General features: G+C 40.0%; 1 protein-coding gene across 2 annotated transcripts in view; it reads left to right on the forward strand.

The window, feature by feature from the left end:
- The window catches only part of FRY (FRY microtubule binding protein), a 339,156-nt gene that overhangs the window by 29,962 nt on the left and 282,222 nt on the right, over nt 1-26,972 (forward strand). Inside the window, exon 1 of one of the 2 annotated variants that reach the window (XM_047723100.1) lies at nt 16,468-16,486. The exons of the other annotated variant lie outside the window; for it this stretch is intronic. The gene's annotated coding sequence lies outside the window, so the exon portion shown is untranslated. Of the gene's footprint in view, nt 1-16,467; nt 16,487-26,972 lie in introns of those variants that run through there. 2 annotated transcript variants of the gene reach the window in all.

The raw sequence follows: 26,972 nt of genomic DNA on the forward strand, positions 1-26,972 counted from the left end.
GCCCGGAACCATGCACCAGTGCCCAGGCACGCCACCATCAGTGCGAGCAAGCTTGCCCTGGAGTTGTGTAATGTGTGATTCTCACATGTGGTACTCCACAACCACTGACCAAGGCTCCTCCAGGCCCCTCTTCCTAGCACTAAGGATTGTACTGAGTTTCAAACCATGACTGCAACTTCTTTCATTTAAAAAACAGAGCTGGATATTTATATTTCCCCATTATAAAATGCTTTGAAATATATTGTATATCATTTGGTAAGTATGGTGGGATAATTCTGACAAATGATCTGGAAGTTTTATGGAAACCCTTCAGGTAGATACCTATCAGTCCTGAGTGGGGAGGGAAAAGGGAGCCTTCAAGGTCCCTTGTCAAGCAGGAGATGTAATTGAGTTGCTTTTTTTGGAGTCTGTCTAAGTAAAGTGTTGAAATGACATCAGACCAAACAACAGGATTCTGGTCTGCCTCAAAATGCCATCATATGACTATGACGTAGGGTAAGACACAGACATGGTGGTCTACAGTTTTCCTTATCTGGAGCTCTGGGATGCTTGGGTGTGGTACATCTCTAAAGAGCCTGTATACAGAGGATGCCTTTCCAAATGTAGCAGATATTAAGTTTGTTCCATTAGTACTGGTACAAATGCTGTGGAAATCTGACACATTTGCCCACTTGATGTCCACAGACACGCTATTTCACCTTAATAGCTTAAACTGGCTGTTGAGTAACCTGTTCCTCTGTTCACTGGGGCCATTTTGTTTCCTTGTGATTAATTTCTTCCTGTTTTTACTGACAGGAAGTTCTATGTCAGTAAAATGAATGTTCAATACTGACATGAACTTTTTAACCTCTCTGATCTAGTTTAACTACCAGGGATATCTGTTACTGATGTTTTAACCTTCCCACCATGCCATTGACCTGTTTCTGGATCCATCTATTCATTCATGTATGCTACTCACAGACATTAAGCATCTCTGATGTTCCAAGCCCTACACAGGCTGGGACTGAAATTACAAACTAGGCACAAGAGGACGGTCCCTAGTAATAATCACAATGTAAGCATGACTCCAGTAGAGGTCAAGAATGTGTCATGGGACCATACAGGAGGCTGCTCTATTAACTTAAAACTTTAAAAACTTAAAAATTACATTCCTAAAACAGAATCTCAAACATCCTGATCCTCAAATTTACTATTAGCCAGTAAGCCATATTCTGACATAGTTCTTTACCTGTTTCTGTATTATTAAATAATTTCATTCTTCTTATATTCTAGTTAGGCTCATTGCTTCTCTGTCCTCCATCTATTTTCTTCAAAGAATGATACTTGCATTCAATTCTCTTTTCTCAAATGGATATCATAAGGAAAATGATGTACTATATGGTGACTAACATAATAAGAAAAAATTTAGGGGCGCCTGGGTGGCTCAGTGGGTTAAAGCCTCTGCCTTCAGCTCAGGTCATGATCCCAGGGTCCTGGGATCCAGCCCTGCATCCCGCTCTCTCCTCAGCGGCGAGCCTGCTTCTTCCTCTCTCTATCTCTCTGCCTACTTGTGATCTCTGTCAAATAAAATAAATAAAATTTAAAAAAAAATAAGAAAAAATTTAGCTATATTTGGAAATAACGCCACAAAGAAAAGTTACTCTTTAAGACATCGTACTTACTAGTAAAGATGTAATAAAAATTACAAATAAAGACATAATACTCAACCAATTATATTTTGAGTTGGTTTACTCAAATATATTTATGTTATTAATGGCCTACTCTGGAGGTATTTGGATGCAGTTATTGGGAATAATCCGGAGATGTAAGATGTGTTTAGAGTGTAACTAGAAGTCAAGATAATGAGGGTTTTGTTTTGCTTTGTTGTGTTTTTTAAAGGTTTTATTTATTTGTTTGACAGTGAGAGAGAGAGAGAGAGAGAGAGAGAAAGCACAAGCAGGCAGAGCAGCAGGCAGAGGGAGAGAGAGAAGCAGGCTCTCCACTGAGCAAGGAGCCTGATGTGGGGCTCGATCCCAGGACCCTGGGATTATGATCTGAGCTGAAGGCAGACACTCAACTGACTGAGCCACCCAGGTACCCCAAGATAGTGAGTTTTTTAAAGAGGAAAAATGAAAAGAAATCTGGATGGAAGTATGGTACAGAATGGCAATTAAATGCCATATTTTTATAGAAAGAAGATAATTTCTTTGCCTACAACAGCTCCAGATGTGGTCTGAGATGGGCTCTTTATTCATCCAGCTCAAAATTATATTTCCTTTTGAAAGGTAGTACGATCATGTTATTGTTATAAAAAGAATTTAGTACTTGTGGCACCTGGGTGGCTCAGTTGGTTAAGTGTCCAACTCTTGATTTTGGTCAGGTCGTGATCTCAGGGTTGTAGGATTGAGCCCCACGTTAGGCTCTATGTTCAATGTGGGCAGTCTGGTTGGGATTCTCTCTCCCTCTCCCTCTCCCCCTCACCCTGCTCACTTGTTCTCTCATCTCTCAAATAAATAAATAAATCTTAAGGGAAAAAAAAAGAGTTTAGTACTTTCATCCCAACCTTCTGATCTTTGGGTAAATCTATTCTGGATTTGGGTTTTTTTTTTGTTTGTTTGTTTGTTTTTGTTTTTGTTTTAATTCAGAAGCACTAATTGAGCACCATGTTGTTTCAGGCACAGTGTTAGGCCCTGGGGACAAAAGATGAGTAAGACTTTAGCTGAAGGATTTTATGATATTCTAGTGGGAGTGACAGACACATAAAAAATAATTAGAGAATTTACTGCCTGGGGAAACTGGTAAAGGCTAATCATTCATTCAATCAAAAAATATTTACTGAGAACCTTCTCTGTGCAAGGTACATAACAGATACTCATTATAGATTCAGAGACCCCCTTAAGTATGGTACCAGACTATGTATTTCTAGGTTACCTGTGAAAGTTTAATGTACTTTTGGTGAACTCCCTAACTACATTTTCTTGAGTTTTTAATCTAGTCATATGAGAAGAGGTCAATATAGTAAATAATTATTGGTTCCTGAATGATTACTAATTTCTTTTTAAGTACTAGAAACTATTTGCTTTATACCTTGCTCTGGAATTTGGACATAAAAGAAAATCTATGCTATAGTTTCACAGTTTCTCAACTATACTTTCCCTCTTTTGTTGGAGTTGACTTCTTCTTTCCTTTGTTGTTCTTTCTCCAAGACTAAGAACAGCAGTTTTATGATCCCATCCATGGTTTTTTCAAGGTGCTCACTGATGATTAATTTGAGTCTGAAAACTTGAACTCAACGTGTCTGGGGGTTCTCTTATTATCTCTTACTTATACTGGGCTTTTATTCCCTTGAACTCATGTTTATCGTAACTTAAAAATAAGCTCGCTGACTGAGAGGACAGACACAAAATGCTTGGGAGAAATTCAGCACTCTGACCACGGTCCTGAATCCATCGCGTGCATTCAGTGGCTATCTATGAGTGCAAGCAGCATTCCAGATGCTGGCAGTGGGTGTACATTAAAGCAAACACCCTTAGCTCAACAAACAAATTGTTCCTTTGTGCCCTTAACTTTGGTTCATCCTGGACTTCCAGCCTTCCTGACAGAATGCGCAGATTTGTGCCTCTCTAGTGTTATTTCTTCATCAAGCTTTTATATATCTGCTTCTGAAATTCTTGTTCCCCAGAGAGATCACTTTGCCACTGCATGAGTCTCTACATATGTCTCTGTTTTTATTTCTCATGAGGATCATTTGGGACATGGGTTCAGAACATTTTATTTTTTAAGCTGTATTCTCTTTAAACTCTCTGAGAGAAAATGGTACTCATCTTTTCTTTGAAATAGTAATGAGGGATAAGAAAAGAATATAGAGCAACTTGAGATGAAGAGTTGGGGAGAAGCATTACACAGTTAATGTGGGAAAGAACAGACAATGGTCTGGTAAGAGCACTTGGTTGAAGCTAGTCTATATATGACAAGGAGTTTAAGTGACCTCACACCATGGTAGCTCCCTATCGTTGACATGCTTTGCTTGATTTTTTGCTTGAGTGCTTACCTTACTTCTTCTCTATGAATTATTTAATGTAAAACATATCACATGATATAAAACACAAAATATGTAAAAATTGTACATTGCAAAGCCTCCCTTCCTTCCCTATACCCTATCCATCCAGTCCTGCCTCCCTTACCTCTTCATGTTACCATTATTGGTTTCTTTATACATATACAAGTAAATATATATATAGATTATTGTACCTTTCTTTTACACAAAAGGTAGCATCTTATGAAGATGGTTTTGTAACTTGCTCTTTTTACACTTAATGTATCTTGGAGATTTTTGCAAATCAGTATAGGGAGAGGTCTTTGCCATTGCTTAAAGGTATATGTATTCCGCTGATACATGTACTATTAACTACTTACCTGCTACCCTACTGATGGATATTTATGTTGCTCTGACACTATGACAAACACTGCTCCAGTGAATAAACAAATATGAGCCAGTGTATCTGCAGAATCAATTTTAAAAAGTGGAATTACATGTAATTGTAGTTTGGATAGAAACTGCCATATTAACCTCCACTGGGATCACTCCTGCTAGTAACATATGACAGTATCTGTTTTGCTATAATCTCACCAACAGAATGTATTGTCTAACGTAATTATTAGAGCTTATTTAGCACACATATTGTAACTCTCCCCCAATTTTTAAAATTTCTCTGATGCCTATCACTATGACATTTTTTCATACCCTAGTGAAGAGCATAGCACAGCTTACCTTACTTCCCCTAATCTCAGAGCATGAAGTGCCCTTCTCATGTTCTAGGTCTCAGCCTCTTCCCCCAAAATCAATCAGGACTTGGCTCCCCAGTTATCCTCTTGTTCATCTGAATCGTCTACGTGTCACTGTCTATTTCTCCCCTTATGCCCATGAGCATAATCCTACTATCATTATTAATAATAAATACATGGGAAAACTCTCTCTGGGCGCCATGTTTTCCTGTGGTAGCAGTTTTCAGGGTTTGGTATATTAAACCTTGAGGGTCCTTCTGGAATGAAGAGATCTAGAGAATTCTTTTATGATATAAAATAATGTACATGAATTCTTACTCTTCTCTTGTATCTGATCCTGTCCCATTCTTTGTCTCAAATGCATCCCTAACTTAGAGCCCCAGCACAGATGTCTACACAGTTCCAATTCTGTTTATCCAATTGCCTGCAAGAAACGGATCCTCATAGTCCTATTGTCTCAAAGCCAACATGCTCAAAAGTGAGCCCAACTTCCCATCCACACTGGTATGTCTTCTGACTGACTCTCTCAGTTGGTGGAATCACTGTTCACATAATCATACTAACTCCAAATCATGGAGTAGTCCTAGAATCCTCTCTCTCCTTTCCCCCAGCAAATCTAACCAGCGTCTTCCCATTACCACCTAAATCTTCACTGACTCTGTACCCCCTACCATCACTGAACTGGTTTAGACCTTCATCATTTCTCATCTGATCTTTTGCAAGGTTGTAACTCATCCCTGCCTGCGGTGTTGTCCCACTTAATTCATCCTTGACCAACTGTGTTCCTCAGTGTGAAAATCTTGTCACCTTCTTAAAACCCTCACAGATATCTACCACCTGCAGGATAAAAGCTAAACTCCCTCTCAGCAAAGGTCTGTTTCCTCCATTTCTCCAGTCTCTTCTTTTACCACCTCTTGTCCCCTAATTTTTTATTCCAGTGACTCCAGTTACTTCCAGTTCCCTCCATTCTCCATGCCACATCTCCCCTCAGTGTCTGTAAAAGCCTTCAGATAATGAGTAAGTACATGCCAAGTACTGAACTATTGGTATAATATGCATTACCCTAAGTGGAATGCCTTCTTTCTCTTTATTCCCTTCTCACCGCTACTTGTAGTCATTCTTCCAGATGAAGCTAATATGTCACCCCCATCTAGGAAGTGTTTTTTAATACCAACACACCACACCCCCTTCCCTGCTCCACATAGGCTGAGACAGGAACTTCTCCCTTGGCTTCACTGTGGCTCCCTCTATCACTACACTTACCATGTTACCTGAACCATGTTTTATGTCCTGGGCACAAAGCGCCATGCCTAACACTTGGTAGATAGTCAGTAAATGTGGAAGTAGATGGGTGGAAAGAAACAATCTGCAAATCACCATACATATGTAACAAGGATCATCTTTATTAAGGTGTTTTTTTTTTCTTTTGCATTTCCTAGTGTTCAACCTTTCCCTGTTCTTCAAGGGCATGTTTAGAAGATTAGGTTTGTTGCAGCAGAAATACAAAGTGAAAGAAGGAATCAAAATTTAGCTTTCTGATATCCAAAGTCAGGCTCTTCCTTCCTTTCTTTCTTTCTTTCTTTCTTTCATTTTTTAAAGAAAGAAAAGTGATGTTTTAGGGTTTTCTGTTTGTTTTGTTTTGTTTTAGCACTCACTGATACATCAAAATTTAGATGTTATAGACTATCAAATATACTAAAATATGCTTATAATTTAACATGACCAAGAAAGCTCTAAATGCCTACCTGTCCTCAGTAGAAATAAAAGGAAATTTTGTACATAGTACATGTAACTATGTATAATCTATTTAGTATATAATAAGAAATTAGCAAAGGAAATGTCACTGTGCAAGTGATCAAATGATTTACTGGAACTGAAACCTGGCTATGCAGTGTTGAGATAAAAGATATCGTGCTGCAGGGGAAAGAACAAAGATCATACTTTTTAAAAAAGTGAACTTAAGGATAATAGAATGAACTAATCATATTCTAGGTTTCACCCCATCGACACAAAAGGTCTTTACAATGTGGATTCTTTCTCCACCTTTGACCTCATTCAAAATATTCTAACACTGAAATAATGTTGCAAGATAACAAACATAGAAGAATGTTAGGGAGGAAGAGTAGGGCTAAGCCATTACTGAATGGAGACAAAGGGCTGATTTGTTGCTCTTTTAGTTATTAGAAACGATCATTAAGGCCAGGTGGGATGCAGGTGGTTAAAGAGGGCACCTGAACAAACAGGTATTGAATTTAGAGAATGCCTTCAAGTCTCTTCTGGGCTACGTTCCCAAGGCAGACTCGGAATTTACCTGCCCTGCCAGGTGCCTACTAATCTATCCCCCTGGGAAGGGAACATTTTCTCCAGGACTGTATGAGGTGTCTCTTGAAATCTCCAAGTCTGATTTTTGTTTTTTCTGTATGCTAATTGGTACAGTGCTAATTTTTGAATAATTAAATGAGTAATTTTTGATGGATTGGATGGAATGGATCTAGTAGTCCCTGAAACTGTCCTAATGGTCCCAAATACAGGAAAGACTTCAGATACTTCAGAATCCCTGTAACTAAGAAATTAATGTCAGCCTCTAGATTAAGGCTGATAGTCCCTCGGGGAAGCATGCAAACTCAGGTGAATTAGAAGGTATAATATGAGATGTCATCTGCAAAATAAGAAACTGAACCCTTCGTTTAAATGTTTGGTTTTCTCTTAGCCTTCCATCAAAAATGTAAAAAAGACATGTTTGGTATAGTGTCTTGGAATAAACCACTGAGGCTCCTTTTGCCTTTCCATAATCTGATTAGTTTATATTTATGGTATGTATAAAATATGCTGAGTGCTATATCCTCCATTATTTTACCTCAGGCATTTAACAGAATGTCAGCTTTCCATGTAGGGAACCTACCAATTGCACACACTCCATACCTCTCCACAGCAAGTTGAGGTCACCATCTTGCCACTGTGTACTCTTTCCTCTAATGAAGCTTCCATTATCCCTTTCAAATGTATTCTCTTTCTATCCCTATCAAAATGTCCTCCAGAGATGGTCTGAAACTTTTACATGGAAGTAATAGATCAAAGTCTCATCCAAGACTTGAACCACTGTGGCTCCTATACGGATGTCTATTTCTTTTTTTTTTTTTTTTTAATTTTATTTATTTATTTGACAGACAGAGATCACAAGTAGGCGGAGAGGCAGGCAAAAAGAGAGGAGGAGGCAGGCTCGCTGCTGAGCAGAGAGCCCGATGCGGGGCTCGATTCCAGAACCCTGAGATCATGACCTGAGCCGAAGGCAGAGGCTTAACCCACTGAGCCACCCAGGCGCCCCGGATGTCTATTTCTAATATGATAAGGTGCCTTGCTGTCTGTCCTTCTCTCTCTCTCTCTTTATAACATATAATGTAGTATTTGCCCCAGGGGTACAGGTCTGTGAATCATCAGGCTTACACATTTTACAGCACTCACCATAGCACATACCTTCCCCAGTGTCTATAACCCAACCACCCTATCTCTACCCCTCCACCCCCCAGCAACCCTCAGTTTCTTTTGTGAGATTAAGAGTCTCTTATGGTTTGTCTCATGAGATGAGGAGAATAAATTAATTTAGGAGGAAGAATTAAGATTTACTGAGAACAACTGTCTGCTCTTTCTAAGATTAAAAATGGGTGGGGTTTTTTGGAGGGTGGGGTGAGGTCCTAAAGGCTGGACCTTCTTCCTAATGAGCTATCAGAAAAGGATGGAATTAATCCTTTGGTCTGGGAGAAGAGTGGAGTGGAAATAAATGCAGAGAAATGTGGTTGATTACCTTGGGCAGGAAGGGAACAGCGTTGCAGGTTCTGGGAGAGGTGGATGTCCTAGGTGGGGATTGAATCCATCTCATGAGGCAGGGCCTCTGAGGAATTGGGCCCCCTAAAGGCAGGCACTGGTATTTCAACCTCCTGAGTTTGAGCAAGGGGAATCTGAGATCTGGCAAAGGGTGTGGAGTCCCTGTGGAGAGCTTCACTTCCCAATTTTCCACTATGTGAGGCAGACAGGGGAGCAGGAGAGACTTGACCTCCACATGGAGGATCAGTACCAGACAGCAAAGGGGCTCTGAAGTGAAGAGCAACATGTGGGGCAGCAAAGGGGGGCAGAAGACTTAGTGGGATTTGTTCACTTGAAAATGGTTTATTTTATGTGTGTGAATTTCACTTCACTTAAAAAAAAAAAAAAGGCTTAGTGGTGAGGACTTAACCCTTCTCAGGAACTAGAAGTCTGGCAAACCTCTTGTTGGAGCTGTCAAAGCCTTAGGGAATTCTCAAATGATCCAAGGGAAGAGGAAGGAACACCGGAGACCAACAAGTAACTGCAGGAACAAGTGCTAGGATGGGCTCTGATTTAGTGGGAGAAAATAAAGAAGTCTGGTATCACTTGACCCTCCAGTCTTGTGGTACAATGCATATCCATTATCCTATAAACAATGTTGGCTCTCCACTGCCTACAGAAATAAAAAATCTAAAACTCTTTCAATGGCATTTCACACTCTCTACATGAAGCTCCAAATCTTTCCTTGGAGTCTCCGTTCTTGCCATCTTCCAGCCACCCTGGTTCCATAGCTGTTCCCTGATGTGACTCCTGCTTGGATATCTCTCTGCCTTTGCTCCCATGGTGGTAACAGACAAGATGCCAGTTTGGGATTTGTAATGGGTTCCATGTGAGGGGAAGAGCCTTTGGATAGCAGATCTGTTCGTTAACTGTCCATCTCTTACCTTTCTAATATCCCCTAGTGCTCCCTTACCCTCAGCCCTCCAACCTGGTGTCTTCCTACACCACAAAAAATTTGATATCACAGTAAAAAAAAACCTCACTTTCCATCTTCTCAAACAATTAATCACTTTGTCATTTCTTGACCTGGGTATATTTATTCATTCACCCCAGAAATATTCAACAAATTCACTGGGCAATATGCTCAGTCCCAGGAATCCAAAGGTATATAGGTCATGAACCCAGAAAAGCCCCACAGTTCTAAGAGAAATTATGAGAAAGTTTCCCAAAAAAGAAGGCTTGCCTCCAATTGTGAAAGTTATTTGACTTTATGGATGCTTGTTTACATCTCTTTAGAAGTGTTCCAGAGTACAAGTGACACAAAGATGTTTTGAAGACCTGTTTTATTTTATCTCATCAGTACAGTCTTTGTTTACTTAAAATATTAAACAATTCCAAAGAATTCTGTCAGCCATTATGGGACCTTATGCTTTTTAGTAAATACAATAGCTCAAAGGCCTCATACTGTAAAGCAGAATCACCAGGAATCCCCTTTTCCAGTCCACTGAATCTTTGATTATGAAGCATGCAAAGCCTAAAACAGCATGGCATGGGAAAGATGATTTGGCCAAAATAGAACATGAAACAGCATATGGGTCATAACTTGAGAAAATCTGGATATAAGCATGTGAACATACATATTTTTTTCCTCTTACAACATAGGTGCCAAAGGAGGGAAAACAATACATTGGACTGTATCCAATTAGAGTAAAAATTATAGGAGGAAAACAAAGGCCACAATTTTGATTTCTCAGAGATTAAGTCTGCGGGGAGGGGCAAAGGTGATGGTGTCCCAAAGAGACAACATCTGGGGAGGTGCTGAACCATTCTCAAATCAGTATCTCCAGTCACATCTCAGTGGTCTTCTCTGAGCTAGACTATATTTAGTTTGAAAAATAATAATAAAATATGTCCATTTAAATTCTGTGATGTCTATGCTGTGATTTCAATTGTTTTCCCACAGGTTGTGCTCTTTTCTATAGAGATGTTTAACATGCTTGTCATAAGAAGGAAATACTTTCTTTTAGGTTCATTACCTGGACAGTGGTAAATAGATGATGTGGAAACTAACCTAACACGATAAAGTAAATTCTGGAATGTAAATTACCCTCTCTCTGTGGTGTTCTGTTTGCAACTCAATTATTGCCTATTTTTACTGATTTTCCCAGTCCTTAGTGTTTTAGTGTTTATGGGAAAGAATGTTGTAATCTCAGACTCAGTTGCAACCAAAAAAAAAAAAAAAAAATCTACATACTATATCATTTGGCTAATAATTTTTAACTTGAATTTTCTGCATCTGGATTAGATTACTGTTACTTCTAGAATATTCAGAATATTACTGGATAGAACAAAAAGGCCTGCCGCTGTAATGGAGCAGTGTAAGTTATAAAAGATAATAGTATTTGCATAGCACACCACACATTCACATGCATTGCCTTATTTAATTATCAAGCTAAGAATCAGAGTCCGGTACTATCACTGTTCCTAATTTACAAATGGAAAAAAAAAAACCCAACACTTTGAGAGATTATGTCATTTATAAAGAAATACAGTTGTAAATGGCAGCTCTGAGTTCACATTTTTGTACTCCAAATCCAGCATTGACTCTACTCTTTTCTTAAAAATTATTTGTTTTTGTTTTTCTGTTTCTCTAAGGCAGTTGAGCTCTGGAATCAGGAGACCTGAGTTTGAATCTCAGTCCCACCAATCACTAAACATATGGCCTGAAAAAGGCATTTGACCTCTCAAAGCCTTACCATATCTTGAGGCTATTACATGCAGCTGATGACTGACATCTCTTGGGATTGTGAAGATTAAGTCAGATCATACTTACAAGGCTCAAGCAATGCAAGAACCACTCAATAAATATTATTTTTATTGTTATTCTCAGGATAAATCTTAAGGAAAAGTTTTAAGAGTTGATAGGAGATTTACATTTTTTTAACTTTCAAATTCAAGAATGTCTGTCTGGCTCAGTTCTTCAACCACTTTTCTTGTTTTTCTCACGATCAGTACTCTTTGCCAAAGATGTCTGGCCATACGTGAACCTCCAAAATGCAGTATTTCTACTTGGTCCTTCTTCTACTACACTTAGCAATGATCTTTTAATTCCATCTACACTACACTGAGAGTCCTCCTTTTCTATATTTTTTATGGCACAAATTTCCCCTGGTTAAATTCAGTTTAATTGACAGACACGATGGGGGTAATTCTCAAGTAATAAGTCAAAAATATTAATCCTACTCCTCTGGAACAAGAATTAGTTATATGTTAGAATTTCTTATTCTTAAGCTCTTTCTTTTTTTTAAGACTTTATTTATTTATTTGACAGAGAGAGAGAGCACAAGGAGGGGAGCAACAGGCAGAGGAAGAGCAGGAGGGAGAAGCAGGCTCCCCACTGAACAGGGAGCCTGATGCAGGGCTCCATCCCAGAACCCTGGGATCATGACCCGAGCCAAAGGCAGATGCTTAACCGACTGGGCCACCCAGGCTCCCCTCTTAGTTTCATAGTTCCTTTCTCTTCTTCTGTTTGTGCTACCTTCTGCATAATTTCTTCAGATACATCTTTCATTTCACCAGTTCTTCCAGTTGTGTTGAATTTATTGCTAAATCTGTTCATTTCTAATTTCAGTTATTATAGTTTTTATTTCTAAAATATATTTGTTTCTCTGCCTAATCTACTTGAAGTCTTTTAATGTTTCTGGTTCCCTGAACACATTTTCAAACCTGTCTTGTATTTATTTAACTATAGCAAATATAGGGCACCTGGATGGTTCAGTTAGTTAAGTGTGTGACTTCAGTTCAAGTGATGATTCCAGGGTCCTGGGATCAAGTCCCACGTTGGGCTCCCTGCTGAGCAGGGAGTCTGCTTTTCCCTCTGCTCCTCCCCCCACTGAGTCTCTCAATCAATCTCTCTCTTTCTTTCAAATAAATAAATAAGATCTTTTTAAAGAGCATAATAAATATAGTTATTTTGAAGTCTGTATTTACTAATTCCACTATCTGAAATCCTTGGGGATTTTGCTCTCTGTTGTTCCTGCTAATTGTTCTTTTTTTTTTTTTTTTTAAGATTTTATTTATTTATCGGGGCACCTGGGTGGCTCAGTGGTTTAAGCCGCTGCCTTTGGCTCAGGTCATGATCTCAGAGTCCTGGGATCGAGCCCCGCATTGGGCTCTCTGCTCAGCAGGGAGCCTGCTTCCTCCTCTCTCTGCCTGCCTCTCTGCCTGCTTGTGATCTCTCTGTCGGATAAATAAATAAAATCTTAAAAAAAAAAAAATTTTATTTATTTATCTGACAGACAGAGATCACAAGTAGGCAGAGAGAGAGAGGAAGGGAAGCAGGCTCCCTGCTGAGCAGAAAGCCCGATACGGGGCTCGATCCCAGGACTCTGGGATCATGACCTGAGCCAAAGGCAGAGGCTTTAACGCACTGAGCCACCCAGGCGCCCTCTGCTAATTGTTCTTTATGATGCCTTGTTTTCTTGTATATTTAGCAAGTTATAACTAGTTAGTTTTTTACTGTGAACTACTTATTTTCTTTAGAATTTTATGTGTGACAATTCTTTGAACCCAAGACTAAGATGTATTCCTTTAAGAGAGGTTTGTCACTTCTTCCCCCCCCCCCCCCAGTTTTTATTATTGAAGTATAGTGGACATAGAATGTTACATTAGTTTCAGGTGTACAACATACTGATTCTCAACAATTCTGTACATTATGCAATCTCACCAAAGTGTAGTCACTATGGTCACTATGCAGCATTATTACAGTGTCATTGACTATATTCCCTATGCTGTACTTTCCATCTCTGAGACTTACTTATAACTGGAAGTTTGTATCTCTTAATCCTCCTTCACCTATTTTGCCCATCTCCTTACCTCCCTCCCCTGGTAGCCATCAGTTTGTTGTCTGTATTTATGACTCTGTTTCTGTTTGTTTGTTTTTGTTGTTTAGATTCTACATATAAGTGAAATCATATGCTATTGGTCATTCTCTTACTTTACTTAGCATAATACTACTAGGTCCATAGTACATGATAATACTAGGTCCATCCATGTTGTCAGAAATGACAAGATCTCCTTCATTTTTGTGTAAGTATATTCCATTGTATATATACCTCACCTTCTTTATCCATTCATGTATCAGTGGACACTTGCATTGCTTCTGTATCTTGGCTATTGTAAATGATGCTGCAGTACACATAGGGGTACAGGCATCTTTTCAAATTAGTGTTTTTATTCTCTTTGGGTAAATACCCAGGAGTAGAATTACTGGATCATATGATAATTCTATTTTTAATTTTTTTAGAAATCTCCAGACAATTTCCCACAGTGGTTATACTAATTTGTATTCCCACTAACAGTGCATGAGAGTCCCATTTCCTCCATGTCCTCACCAATACTTGTTATTTCTTATCTTTTTGATACTAGCCATTCTGACAGGTGTGAGATGATATCTCATTATGGTTTTAATTTTTATTTCCATGATGATTAGTGATGTTGAGTACCTGCAAATGATTTATCTGCTAAGGGGTTAATATCCAAAATCTATTTAAAAAGTTACACAGTTCAACACCAAAAGAAAAAAATAATCTGATTTTAAAAATGGACAAAGGACCTGAGTAGACATTTTTCCAAAGAAGACATACAAATGGCATTTATTTCTCCCAGAACACTACCTGAGACCACTACCACTCAAGTATCTCTCAAAATCAAATTTTGGCCTGAAATATTTTCGATGACCTAAGCAGTGGGAAATTCAGCTTCAAACTAACATGACAACCAGCATGTGCATCAAAAATTTTTACAGTGATTCTTTCTTCTCTGCTTAATGCCTAGATTTGCAAACATAGTATTTTTTTTTTTTTTTTTGCATCCCCCTGTTGGTATGGAGGTGGGTGTCATTTTCCATTCACATACAGTGAGTACATAGCCCTTTGCAGTCTCAAGTTTTTGTTGGAAATGAGCTCATATTAGACTCCTCCACATACAGGGGCACTCTCTGGGCTTTTTGCCTGTCCCCCTGTGTGGTCATGAAAATCAAAGCTAAAGTTTATGCAGTCTAGCAAGTGCCCCCAGAGAGAAAGTTGACAGCAATGTTCTGTTTAACACGGAGTTCCTTCATTTAGGTTTTAGGTCCAAGAATTTAAATAATTGATCCAGAATACTTAATTTGTTTCCAAGAGGAGGAGAAGTTCTCTACATTACCCAAAGCAGAAGCCCCTCCCCATGTTCTTACCAATTCAGTCTTTTGTTTCAAATTTGGTCCAAATGCAGTAAAATTGGCAACTTGAGAGGAAGAAAAATTGATCCAGTGAAAATCAAGAGAATATAGTTAAGCAAGCAACTAAGTGGTTTCTTTTCAGAGAGCGCATGGTCCATGCACCCGTGCTGGCTCTGAATACACTGTGCAATAACAGCCCAGCGGGGATGGCAGCTGCGCTGGCCTGTCCCCGGGGGAGCTTCAGACCTGTGGGCTCGCGTGATAGAAAACACTGCTGCTCCGTAGGTAGGTAGGTAGGTAGGTAGGTAGGTAGGGCTCTCCGTCTCTGGCTTAGTAGTGTCCAGAACTGGAAGTTGTCCACACTAGAAGGACAGGAGCTCTGCTCAGGGTAGAGCTGAGTCAGCGGGGTTTGGGGGGATGTAGAGGGGGAAGTGATGAGGATACTCTTTGGGATATAGTGGAGCATTATTCCAGAGAAGGCAAAGAACAAAGGGCGATGTCTGCCAGCAGGCATTCTCCCCAGAAAACAAGAAACATAGATCTGGGTTAACAGGCTTCTCTGCCATTCCCGGGGCTCTTGACAGCATGTCCCTTCACTTCAACCCTAATGTTCCAGCCATGGTTTCCACCCCCTTGTGGATGCGGCTTTATCCACTCAACCCGCTGCTCCTCCTCTGCTCTCCTTCCCCAGCCTGATATCATTTATCAAGCAGAAAAATCTTTCTCTATAAATAGGCATCCAAAGCTTTCTCTGCAGAGCGGTTTTCATGGCCTTTGGAGCAAGACAAAGAAAGACCTATTTGGAGCTGTGGGTTAAGGCAGTGGTTCTGAGATTTTTCAGGATTTCTTGGACCAGTTAAATGTTCAGAAAATTAAAAGCATTTACAAAGAGTTTGTTTACTTTTTAGTTTTCTAAGTAAGAATATATATATTTAAAACTACCTCAAACCAGTTTCTGCTATTGTATGCATTTCCTGCCTAAGAAACACCTCCAAAGTCGGGGGCTTATGACAGCATACAGCATACGTTTATTATTGTCATGTTTCTGTGGCCACTCCTATCTGGACCTGCTTGCCTGGGGCTGGATGGCCAGGATGCTCTGATTCACAGGGTTGGGCTGAGGAGAGAGGGCCTCTCTCCATATGGTCTCTAATCCCAAGTGGCCAGCCAGGGCATGTTCATGTGGTGGTCGAAGGGTTCTCACAGCAAGAGAGAAAGGCCCAGCGCCCAAGTCCCATTGCCCATAGCAAGTCACACGGGCAAGCCCAGATTCAGAGGGTGGAGACAAAATAGATTCCTGCTCTTGGAGGAGCTGCTAAGTCACATTGTAAAGGCACCAACAAACAGGGAAGAAAGAATGGGAAAAATTTATGACCATGTAGGCTGCAACCTACTATCATTATAATCATTTCATTAAAAAAAAAAAAAAGAACATCTCACCAAAAAAAGCTAGAATAAAAGTTCTTCAAGTGTAAAATATTTAGCTTTATGAGAAAACTCACTACCTTGTCCTATTATTATTATTACTCCTGCCACCGTGAACGTCGTTCTGTCAGCATTCTTCTAGAGAACAGTGTCTGGGACTGCAATATTGGGAAACCAAATCTAGCAGCATTGCTGAGCATTAGAGAAGAGAGTGGGAAAGCTAGAGGCAGGAAAACCAGCTAAGAATCCAGAGAGAAGATAATGAGAGTGAAGGAGGTGAGTGGGACCTGGAATAACAAGGGAGCAGAGAAGTATGACAAATAGCTCGGAGTAGGATTTAGGACAAGGTGAAGATGGTGTGTGTGTGTGTGTGTGTGTGCGTGAGAGAGAGAGAGAGAGAAAGAGCATGGAGTCCTAATTCTGGAGTTTCCACTTTCCGATAACCCCACAATTTTATAATCATCTGTATTAGTTTCCTATTATTGTGTGAAAAGTTGCCACCAACTTAGCAATTTACTATTTATTTATTTTTTAAAAAATTTATTTATTTGAGAGAAAGAGAGTGTCTGCTCATGTGGGAACATGGGTAAGTGGCGGTTGGAGAGGTAGAGTCCTATGCAGACTCCCACTGAGCAAGGGACCCAACATTGGACTTAATCTTATGACCCTGAGATCACAACCTGAGCCAAACCAAGAGTCCAATGCTCAATGAACTGCACCCCCCCAGGGACGCCCCTCCCCCATCTTAGCAGTTGAAAACATCTACTTATTATTTCACAGTTTTCTGGGGTGAGGAGTGAGCATGGGCCAATGCTTGATGTCTGCTCAAAGTCTCATAGGCCAAAATCAAGATTTTGGCTGAGCTGGGCTCTTATCTGGAGACACCTGGGACAAATCCATTTTCAGGCTCATTCAGGTTGTTGGAAGAATCCAGGTCATTGCAGTTGTAGAAATGAGATCCCGGTATCCTTCTAGGCTTTTCCTTTTCACATGGCCCCTTCTATCTTCAAGCCTGCAGTGGTTCGTTGAAGCACCTTGTGCTTCCAATCTTCTGCTTTCTTCTTCTTTCTCCAGCCTGAGAAGGCGCTCTACTTCATGGCGCTCAGGTGATTAGATCAGACCCACTAGGATAATCTCCCTATTTTAATGTCCTTTCTGCCATATAACATGACATTATATAAAATTATCCTGGGGAGTGATAGCCCATCAAATTCATGGGTTCTGGGCTTTAGAACAGATGGCTTTCCAGGGGAAATTTTAGAAATTATGTCTATAACATCGTCTTTTGGGGAAAAAAGTGACATAATTAAGGAGACTTTTTTTTTTCATGAAAACATAACTTTATCATGAAATCACCATCACCTCCCAGGGTTAGCGTTAGACATATATGATATAAGGATACAAAAATGAATTGCAAATATAAGGATTTGGAATGAGCACAGTTTCACAGATTGGGACTTTGAAATCCACCTCCATTACCCCTAAGCTGGGTGGTCTTAAACAGGACAATGGCATCCAACAACCATCTCTCTCCACTTGGGGGTTTTATTACTGGCTGCCACTAGGTGTCACTGCCACAGCTGAGGAGAAGAGAAGCTCCCTCTGGCTGTTTCCTCTATCCCCCCCACGGGGGTTGATGTGGATTGAAATCTGTGCAACGCCTGTGTTGTGGATTCCAGAACTCGGAGCTCCTCATCCCTGGGAGGTTCAGAAGCCTGGGGTGGTCTTGAGGAATCCAACTCGTCCAAAGGTGTGAGCCACATGTTTGCTTGGGGAAGGCTCTTTTTGTCAGAGCAGTCGGGGTTGGGGGTGGGGGTGAGGAAAAGGGCCCTGGGCTGCCTCTGTCATGCTTTGCACCTCCTGCACCAAGATCTTGTGGCCCCGTTCCTTTTGATGGGGAAATGAAGTGTCTTCCTGCCTGACCAAACCCGCAGTGTGGTTTGGCACCGTTGAGATGGGAGTGGATGATAGGAGCCTAAGCGAAAGTCTGAATGCTGAGGTTCAGGGTCCAAGCCATAGCAGTGGGATTGTTTGTTGCCAAGGCCCATGTGAAACTTGGCTCTCAGGACCTGGCCCACGTTCCTGGGTCAGACAAATGGACTTGAGATACACGTCAGAGCCACAGGCTGCCAGGTCGGGAAGCTGGCACGAGGCCCTGAGCTGGTGCAGATTGGTGTCCAGGCCTATCAGGTGGCTAACAGAATACAACTAACTTTGAGAAGAGAACTCTTGCCAATGAAGAGCTCTCTCCTGTAGGATGTGGTGTGCACGCTTAGAAGAGGGCATTTCTAAATGTATGCTTATTATCTATTGTAGTGATGTGAGCTACAATGAGGGGGAATGTGTGTTCTTACAATGCTTTCTTACTTCTCTAGAAGTAACCACCTGTATCTTTACAAACCAGCGGCACTAAGGACAATACAGACTTCACAAGTTAAAAGGTATATTTTAGTAATTCATATAATCTCTGTATGGAGATCACTGATGTTTCAACCACTTAATGGTATATGGAATGTTTAAAAAACAAGAACACACAGAAAATTGCAAAAGATGAATTAGAAGTGATTTTTTTCTTACCACGTATGATGAGAAAGTTGGTCTTGGGAATTATTCCCAGAAGCTCAAGTCTGCAACCTTTTGTGACTTTTTTTTTTTTTTTAAGATTTTATTTATTTATTTGACACAGAGAGAGACAGTGAGAGAGTGAGAAAGGGAACAGAAGCAGAGGGAATGGGAGAGGGAGAAGCAGGCCTTCCACCAAGCAGGGAGCCTGATGTGGGGCTCGATCCCAGAACCCTGTGATCATGACCTGAGGCAAAGGCAGATGCTTAACTACTGAGCCACCCAGGCACCCTCTTTTGTGACTTTCTTAAAAGGGTATTACAATATGAAGAAATAACAGGAAAACAAATGAGTTTTGTTTTTGTAAAAAAAACATCTACCCAAGCAGATAATATAATAATTAGAACAGATAGCCAAGGGCTACAGAAAAGCAGGCGTTGCCCCCAGGAGGGAACCCCCCTCTGCAGGCTTGTTCTCTGGTTGGGACGTTTCTTGGGTGAGGATCTCTCATTCCTTCCCTGTGAGTCTCAGCTCGTGTCTAGAACATAAATGCATGAAGCAGTGTAAAATCGTGTGATCTGTGCGGATGCCCATACATTTTTTAACCTTTATGATCAGATCCTGTTTCCTGTTTTGCCTCTACCATTGAGCCTCCTGAATTGGTTTATTTATTTTTTATATTAGAATTGTATTTGGTGATGAGAGAGCTTTCCAGTCCTTGCAAAAAGGAATAATAGGGATGGATAGGATTTTTGAATTTTTACCATGTATTAGTATAATCCTCATAGCGATCGTTTGAGATAGATGCTGTTATTGGTACCCCACTTTACAGAAAACTGAGGCACAGGGGCTTTAGTGATTTTCCCACTCATGTGGCTAGAATGTGACAGAGCAGGATTTAGTCAGGCATAGGACTTAGGACTTTATCTTCCAGGGCTTCGCCACCACCACCATGTCTTCCCGGAGGCACGCGCTCCCCTGGGTCTGTACTTGGAGCCCCTCACTTGCCATGGGCAGTCTGATGGGAGCGTGTCCCAGACAAGCAGTCCTCCTGGGAGGTCACCACCCCTTCAAATAGAGGGAATGGACTTTCACCTTGGTGGCTTCTTTCTACTACTGTTCAAAGGAGGAACTGGTTTTTCAGAGTCTCAGTTTCCTACTTTGAAAAATAAATTTAATTTTTTCTCTGCTCAAAACATTTAAAGACTGTGAATCTTAAACGAGATAGTGTATAGTCCTGCCCTCATTAACCCGGAATGTGTTATCTCCTACCAGGTGTTATTGTAATTATCTTTTATAATGCGGCTTTAATAAATAGATGAGGCCATTTTCTGATAATTACTTTTAGATTCTTTTTGAAATACCTAGATTGTATTTTGCTTCCTGACATGTATTTTGTGAGTTTTATGTTTCCTTTGGAAAGAGGAAAGAAGCATACCACTGAAAACCAACCCTAGAGAGCTTTCTCTCTTGTCTCTAAGATAGCATTTAATGGGAGAATGTCTGCTCCTAAGGGTGTGTTGACATCCTCATTCTACCTAGCACATGAGAGCATTTTGAGATAAATCCTTAATCATGTAAAATAAATTCTTTTAAGATCAGAGGCCAGGAGGAAAAATGCTTCCTGGCTTTGACAATTGCCTTATTTGTGCATGACAAAAGCACTCCCCTGTAGGTTGCTTTGTTTCCCAGAATATTCTAGAATGTGAGTTACATAGTTGACTTATAAGAACACTGTTAAGAACACAGTAAATCAAATCTTGTCGCAGGAACATCAGCAAGTGTCACGGCAGGGCCAGGACGGAGTGGCCTAGTTGCGTAGATTAAGCTCGCTGAGGGATGCCACCTGGCAGCAAGTGTCACTTCAGAAATGGACAGTGGACCAGGATGCTCTCCATCTTAGAAGTGGCCCACGACAAGGCAGTTAGGGAGATTCAAAAATGACAGCCCATTAGGTTGGATCAGCTTTCTTAAACTCAAACGAACCTTTAAAAAAAAAAAAGGAAAACTCGAAACTGTTTATCTCTCCAAAAAGACATCATTTAGTACTCCAAAAATAGCCAGGGTTAGGTTTGTGTACAAAATGCCTGGTTAGCTAGTAATACATTAAAAAAATTTTTTTGTGAATTAGCATTTTTTTCCCAATAAAATATTTTTTGAGCTGTAGCTTTTGTTACAGTCATTAATTCGCCAGATCTTATAGCCTAACCAACGTAATTTTACTTAGCCTTATTGAAGTGCCACTCAGTTCCTGCCTAAACTTTCTTATGTGAACATAAAATATTAATCCAAAAATCCAGAATCATCCATTAAATCACCCATTTAATCATCCATTAAAACAAAGAGTTTTCTATTTGGAATTCATAGGATCTTATTTGTACTTACTATAAAATTGCTTTAAACATAAAGTTGCAGAACTGCCCCAAATGAATCTGGATTATAGTTACTTACTGGATATATGTGTATGGGACTCTAATTTTGATACTGATGTAAAATCAGTCAGCTCGGTTATAGCCTTTGTGTGAATATTCCCCATGTCACCTTTCTCTCTCAGTCCCATTGCTCCTTATGCCTTGTCCTTCCTCTGTCTCTGTGTTTCAGCCTAAATCTCTTCTTTAATTGAACCATTGGCCTAGCGGCCCCCCAGCAGGCATCCCCTGGAAATTACATGAAATATACATACTTCCTCTGTGAAATTCAGGGTTTAGTGTCAGGATATCCTGTGTGTAAGAAGCCACATACAGTGTTTGCATAATTAGTTCTATTATAAACACTTAAGGTCAGGGGTCCATTTTATCCTTCTTTGGGGTCCCATTTTTTAGTAAAGATATATTGGTGGTATAAATTATTATATCATTTTACGTTCTGACTCCTTTTCTTTTTTTTTTCTTTTTAAAGATCTTATTTATTTATTTGACGGAGATAGAGATCACAAGTAGGCAGAGAGGCAGGCAGAGAGAGAGGGAGAAGCAGGCTCCCTGCTGAACAGAGAGCCCAATGAAGGGCTCAATCCCAGGACCCTGGGATCATGACCTGAACCGAAGGCAGAGGCTTAACCCACTGAGCCACCCAGGTGCCCCCTGACTCCTTTTCTTAACTGAACTTTTCATTCATCTCACGCTGACTTTTTAAGGGTTTCTTTAGTGTAACGGTTTAAAATTTTTCTCTCCCCATATGTGTCTGCCTTTCTTCTCTTTCTTAAATCACACCAATGCCACTCACTGCAGGAAGAAGTCAGAGATCAAGTGGGATCTGAGAAAAATGCCCATGTTGCAGGAGTACAGCTGACCATAGGAAGCTCCTTCATGGCCTGAAAAGATTCCCAACTACTGTTGGGAATTTTGTCTTTAATTTTCTTTAAGAAACTGGAACAAGTGATTCTCAGCCTATTGGACCCAACTCTCCCATTTGTTTTATTTATTTATTTATAGAAAACGTCTTTTTTATTATTATTAGTTCCAGGGATAGAATTTAATGATTCATCAGTTGCACCTAACATGCAGTGCTTACTATATCACATGCCCTCCTTAATGCCCACCACCCAGTTACTCCACCCCCCCTTATCCCCACTCCCCTCCAGCAATCCTCAGTTTGTTTCCTAGAGTTAAGAGTCTCTCATGGTTTGCCTCCCTCTCTGTTTTCATCTTATTTTATTATTCCAACTCTCCCTTTTATAACAAATATTTTCTCATATCTCTTTTACTATCCTGAAATAAAATTCAAAGATAATACAACTCATCTATCTGTATAGCTTTTAAAAAATCTATATTTATATGCCTATGTCTATATGTTATAACTGTAATCCAAAGGAGAAAGGTAAAGGGCAAATGGGTGGCTCAGTTGATTAAGTGACTGCCTTTGGCTCAGGTCATGATCTCAGGGTCCTGAGATCAAACCCCGCATCAGGCTCCCTGCTTAGTGGAGAGCCTGCTTCTCCCTCTGTCCCTATCCCCCTTCTTATGTTCTCTCTCTGTCAAATAAATAAAATCTTTTTTAAAAAAGAGAGAGAGAAAGGTAAAGAAAGTCATCTGTGCTAAACTAGTCTGAGGGTCAACACTTCAGTACTCTGACTCTATTGCATGGAGAGACAGGGTGAACTAGTCATACGTGCACACCTGTCACAGAGCCGCACTGCGAAAGCACAGCCCCCTGGGCAGACTGGCACAGGTGTGGGCTTCAGTGTTATGATTTTCCAAATTGATGACCAATTTTTGTACAAGCTCCAAGCACAGCAAAGTACCCCCTTTCCTCAGCGTACATAGTAGTTGTATTTCTTGAAAATGGAGAAGATATTTAACCTATGCAAAAGTACTCTGCTAATACTTTGTTTATAAGTACAACATCAGATTCCAGACTAAGTTCACTACAAATGAGTTTCTCATGTATGAGGCTGTCGAGGGGAGCATTTGGATGTCAGGTTGGACATGAGGATGTCACTGTGCACGAGAGCTCCACGCATTGCCTGACATTAAGCATCCCTGCCCCTACCCACGGAATGTTGGCAGCCCCCGCCCCATCACTGGTATAACCAAAAACATCTCTGCAAATTTGGAAAAAGTCCCCTAAAGGGCAATATCACACCCACTAAGAACCACAGCTCTCAAACATTAAGGATGTCTAGTAATAAATCATATTCTGTTTTATTAGTGAAATTATTATAGAAACCTGTATTATGCCACCGTCATATTGAACAATCACCATGTGTGTTGCTCCTAGACTATAAGCCTATTGAGGGTCAAGACCATATCGCACTGTATCCAGACGGTCCCACACAGTGTCAGGCAATTCACGGGTGCTCAGGACTGTCTGTTGAATGAATAATGACTCATGAACACCTACTTTATTTTCAAAGGAGCTGAACTTGCTTTCATGAATAATATATACCAATTTTATCAAACTTCATTGTTAAGGCTATTAAATATTAAATGCTGGATTGTACAAACCTAGAAAATACCCAGTGATCTATGCCTAGTTACAGAAAGTTATCTTGCTTTGTTGAATTTTTAAATCATTAAGGTGCCAGAGAATAGATGTTAGCAACAATTTACAGACTCTGGTGTCTTCACTTTTTAAAAAAAATATACTCTTCCATTGTTATAAGACTATTGACAGCTTCTTGAGTACAATAAGGTAGAGAAAAACAATAAAGACAGCTTATCCCATTATTGTCCATTTGGAGAGATGAGCTGCACATCTAGAACCAATAATAATTAAAGCTAATAATCAGGTATTGTGTGGGATAAGGATGTCTTTGCACAGAGTAAGAGACCAGGGCAGAGAAGACCAGGGTCCTGGGATCGAGCCCCACGTCGGGCTCCCTGCTTAGCAGGGAGTCTGCTACTTCCCCTGTTCTCCCTCCCTGTCTGTCAAATAAATAAATAAAATTAAAAAAAAAAAAAAGACCTGATGTTAACTGTATGTTTCATCTTGAAAAAATATTCGCCTTAAGTGGTCAGATTTTTGAGTGGAATGCTTAGTAGTGATGTTAAGTAAGTATCCAAAAGCAAGAATGAGAAAAGAGAAAATGTTAACTTTTGTTATTATTTTATTTTTTTATAGTCTATTTTTTTTTAATTGCCTTCATTCAGTTAACTCATGTTTAAGTAGATTGGAACACAAAGTTAGAGGAAGGCTGAGCTATGCCTACTTTAGAATCAAGTCACAGCGCTGCCACCTTAGGCAATCACTCACCCCTAATGAACCTGTTTTCCCATCTTTAAAATAGGGACAATACCTCTTTCACAAGCATATGCACACAGGTCTTTGGATCAAATGCAATAGCATGTAAAGTAGTCCATTATATGGTACAAAGAGGTACTTCAGAGTCAATCTTGTTAGATTAAAATAAGATATTCCACCTCTTTAAGGTCAGGTATAATTTGTGTTCAATCATGGAACTACTTAAGTTCATAAAAACTACATCTTGGAACACCTGGGTGGCTCAGTGGGTTAAGCCTCTGCCTTCGGTTCAGGTCATGATCCCAGGGTCGTGGGATCGAGCCCCGCATCGAGCTCTCTGCTCGGCAGGGAGCCTGCTTCCCCCTCTCTCTCTGTCTGCCTCTCTGCCTACTTGTGATCTCTGTCTGTCAAATAAATAAATAAAATAAAATAAAATAAAAACTACATCTCTCATCAGCCAGGCAAGTATTTCGTGAGTGTCCTTGGGTTCTTTAAAATTCTGTTTCTTCGTCTACAAAATAGGGATAATATTCCAAACTCATAGAGTTATTACAAGAATTAAGTAAGATGATGCATGAGAAGTGCTTAGCACAGTTGAGGGCACATAGCAGTCTCTCAAAAAAATACTATCATTAGTATAATCTGTTAATATCATTATGATGCCCTTTACATGCTATGTGCATATATTATCTCTTTCGATCTTTATTACAGTCCTAAGTGGTATGTATTTTTTTTAATTTCAGCTTTATTGAGATATAGTTGACATGCAAAATTTTAAGATCATTCAAGTGTGCATTATGGTGATTCAATATACATTGTAGAAGGATTCCCCTATCTAGTTAATTAATACATCCAGTATTTATTTATTTATTTATTTATTTATTTATTTATTTATTTATTATGTTTTTAGAATTTGTGTTCCTATTTTCATATGAGCAGGAGCCTGAAGAGTTGGGTACCCAAATGACCTGCTCAGGGTCACCTACTGGCTAATTGTGGAGTTTGACTGGGGCACAGATGTTCCAATTTCAAATCTGGTACAATTTTCCCATCCTCGGAGCTTTGTCACAAGCCAGGGTATCCCTTTCCTTCAAACCCCTCTTAAAAAATGATTCACAGAGCAGTTTACAAACTGCTGGACAGAAGAGCAGACATTTCTCGAGACCCTTGAGACCCACAAGTCCCCTTTTATATGATAGTCCTGCCTCCCACCAGCCTTGCTTTTCCAGTGATGAATGTAGAGATGGAACAGAGAGCTCGATTCTCAGCAGCTCCTTTTTGTCAACAGTGTGTCTCTCCCCGTGCCATCATGCTGACATCGGGGCTATGGGACTTGGGTGGGAAATTCAACTGGTAGGATCTATTCAACACAGTACTGATCACTGCTAGCTATCTGGGACTATAAACCAGTTCGACTTACCACCGTCTATTTCACAGCATTGTTTTCCCACGTGGTTGCGAATTGGTGTTCATCATTTCTTTGGTTCCATTTAGAGTGTTAATATTTCTTATGAAAATAAATATTTTGGAGGTATGGCTAGAACATAAACACAAAAGCATAGGTACCGCAGACCTAGACATATGTTGGGTTGTAGAAATTGCCATCTTGGCTCCATATGTAGTATTGCTCTTGGCACCTGGCAGACTTGTAGCAAGTTGGAAATAAAGTTTATGGGAGCAGGCAAATGTGAAACATCTGCCAGAATGAATTGTGAAACACAACTCTTATTGACTGAAAATGTCTGTGCTTTTTCAATGACCTGAACATCGTGATGCTCTCACCTCAGTACTTCTGAGCTATGTGAAAGTCCTAAAAGCTTAACTGTAGTACTCAGATTCTTCAATGGTGTGAAAGTAGGAGAGTGTCCTGTCCTCCTACTCTTTTGTATTCAAGGACAGGTCTATTTTTCGAAATCTCTGTGAGATCGTCTGGTGATTTTTTTTTTTTTTTTTTTTGAAACTGGATTGCCATGATTGAAAGTCTACAGGTTCATCTGTTAGAGCAGAGTCTATGCCAAAAGAACCTTTGAAACAACAGCAAAATTCATGGGATTCTTGTGAGTTTCACTCTGTTCTTTGAATGCTGGCTTCTTGAAAGATCTATGGGCAGCCACAGGCACAGCCAGAATTAGCACAGCCAGAATTCGCCATCTGCCACTGCTCTTGGGAGGCTAAGAAGAAGATGATAATTTTTAATATTATTAATTATTCTTCATTACACATTTATTAAGATTCCACGGTCTTCTGCTGTTGGATCTCCTGCTCTAAATTAAACAGATTTAAGTAATAGAAATGTCTATCTACCTTTAAGGGCTGACTTCAGAAAATAACTTATAATAAATGATACTTAAAATTTGTGTTTTTATCTTGTATCAGGAGATTATTGGGTGGATAATGCCTTCAGGCTGAAGAAATGTAATATGTAAGTTGAATGGTCTTGATACTTTGACTAGAGTCTGTATAGGGAGACAGATGTTTAAAGGTGGACCTTTATTATGAGAAGTACCTGTATTTCATTCAT

Source organism: Lutra lutra, chromosome 3, assembly GCF_902655055.1.
Source record: "Lutra lutra chromosome 3, mLutLut1.2, whole genome shotgun sequence".
Classification (NCBI taxonomy): Eukaryota; Metazoa; Chordata; class Mammalia; order Carnivora; family Mustelidae; genus Lutra; species Lutra lutra.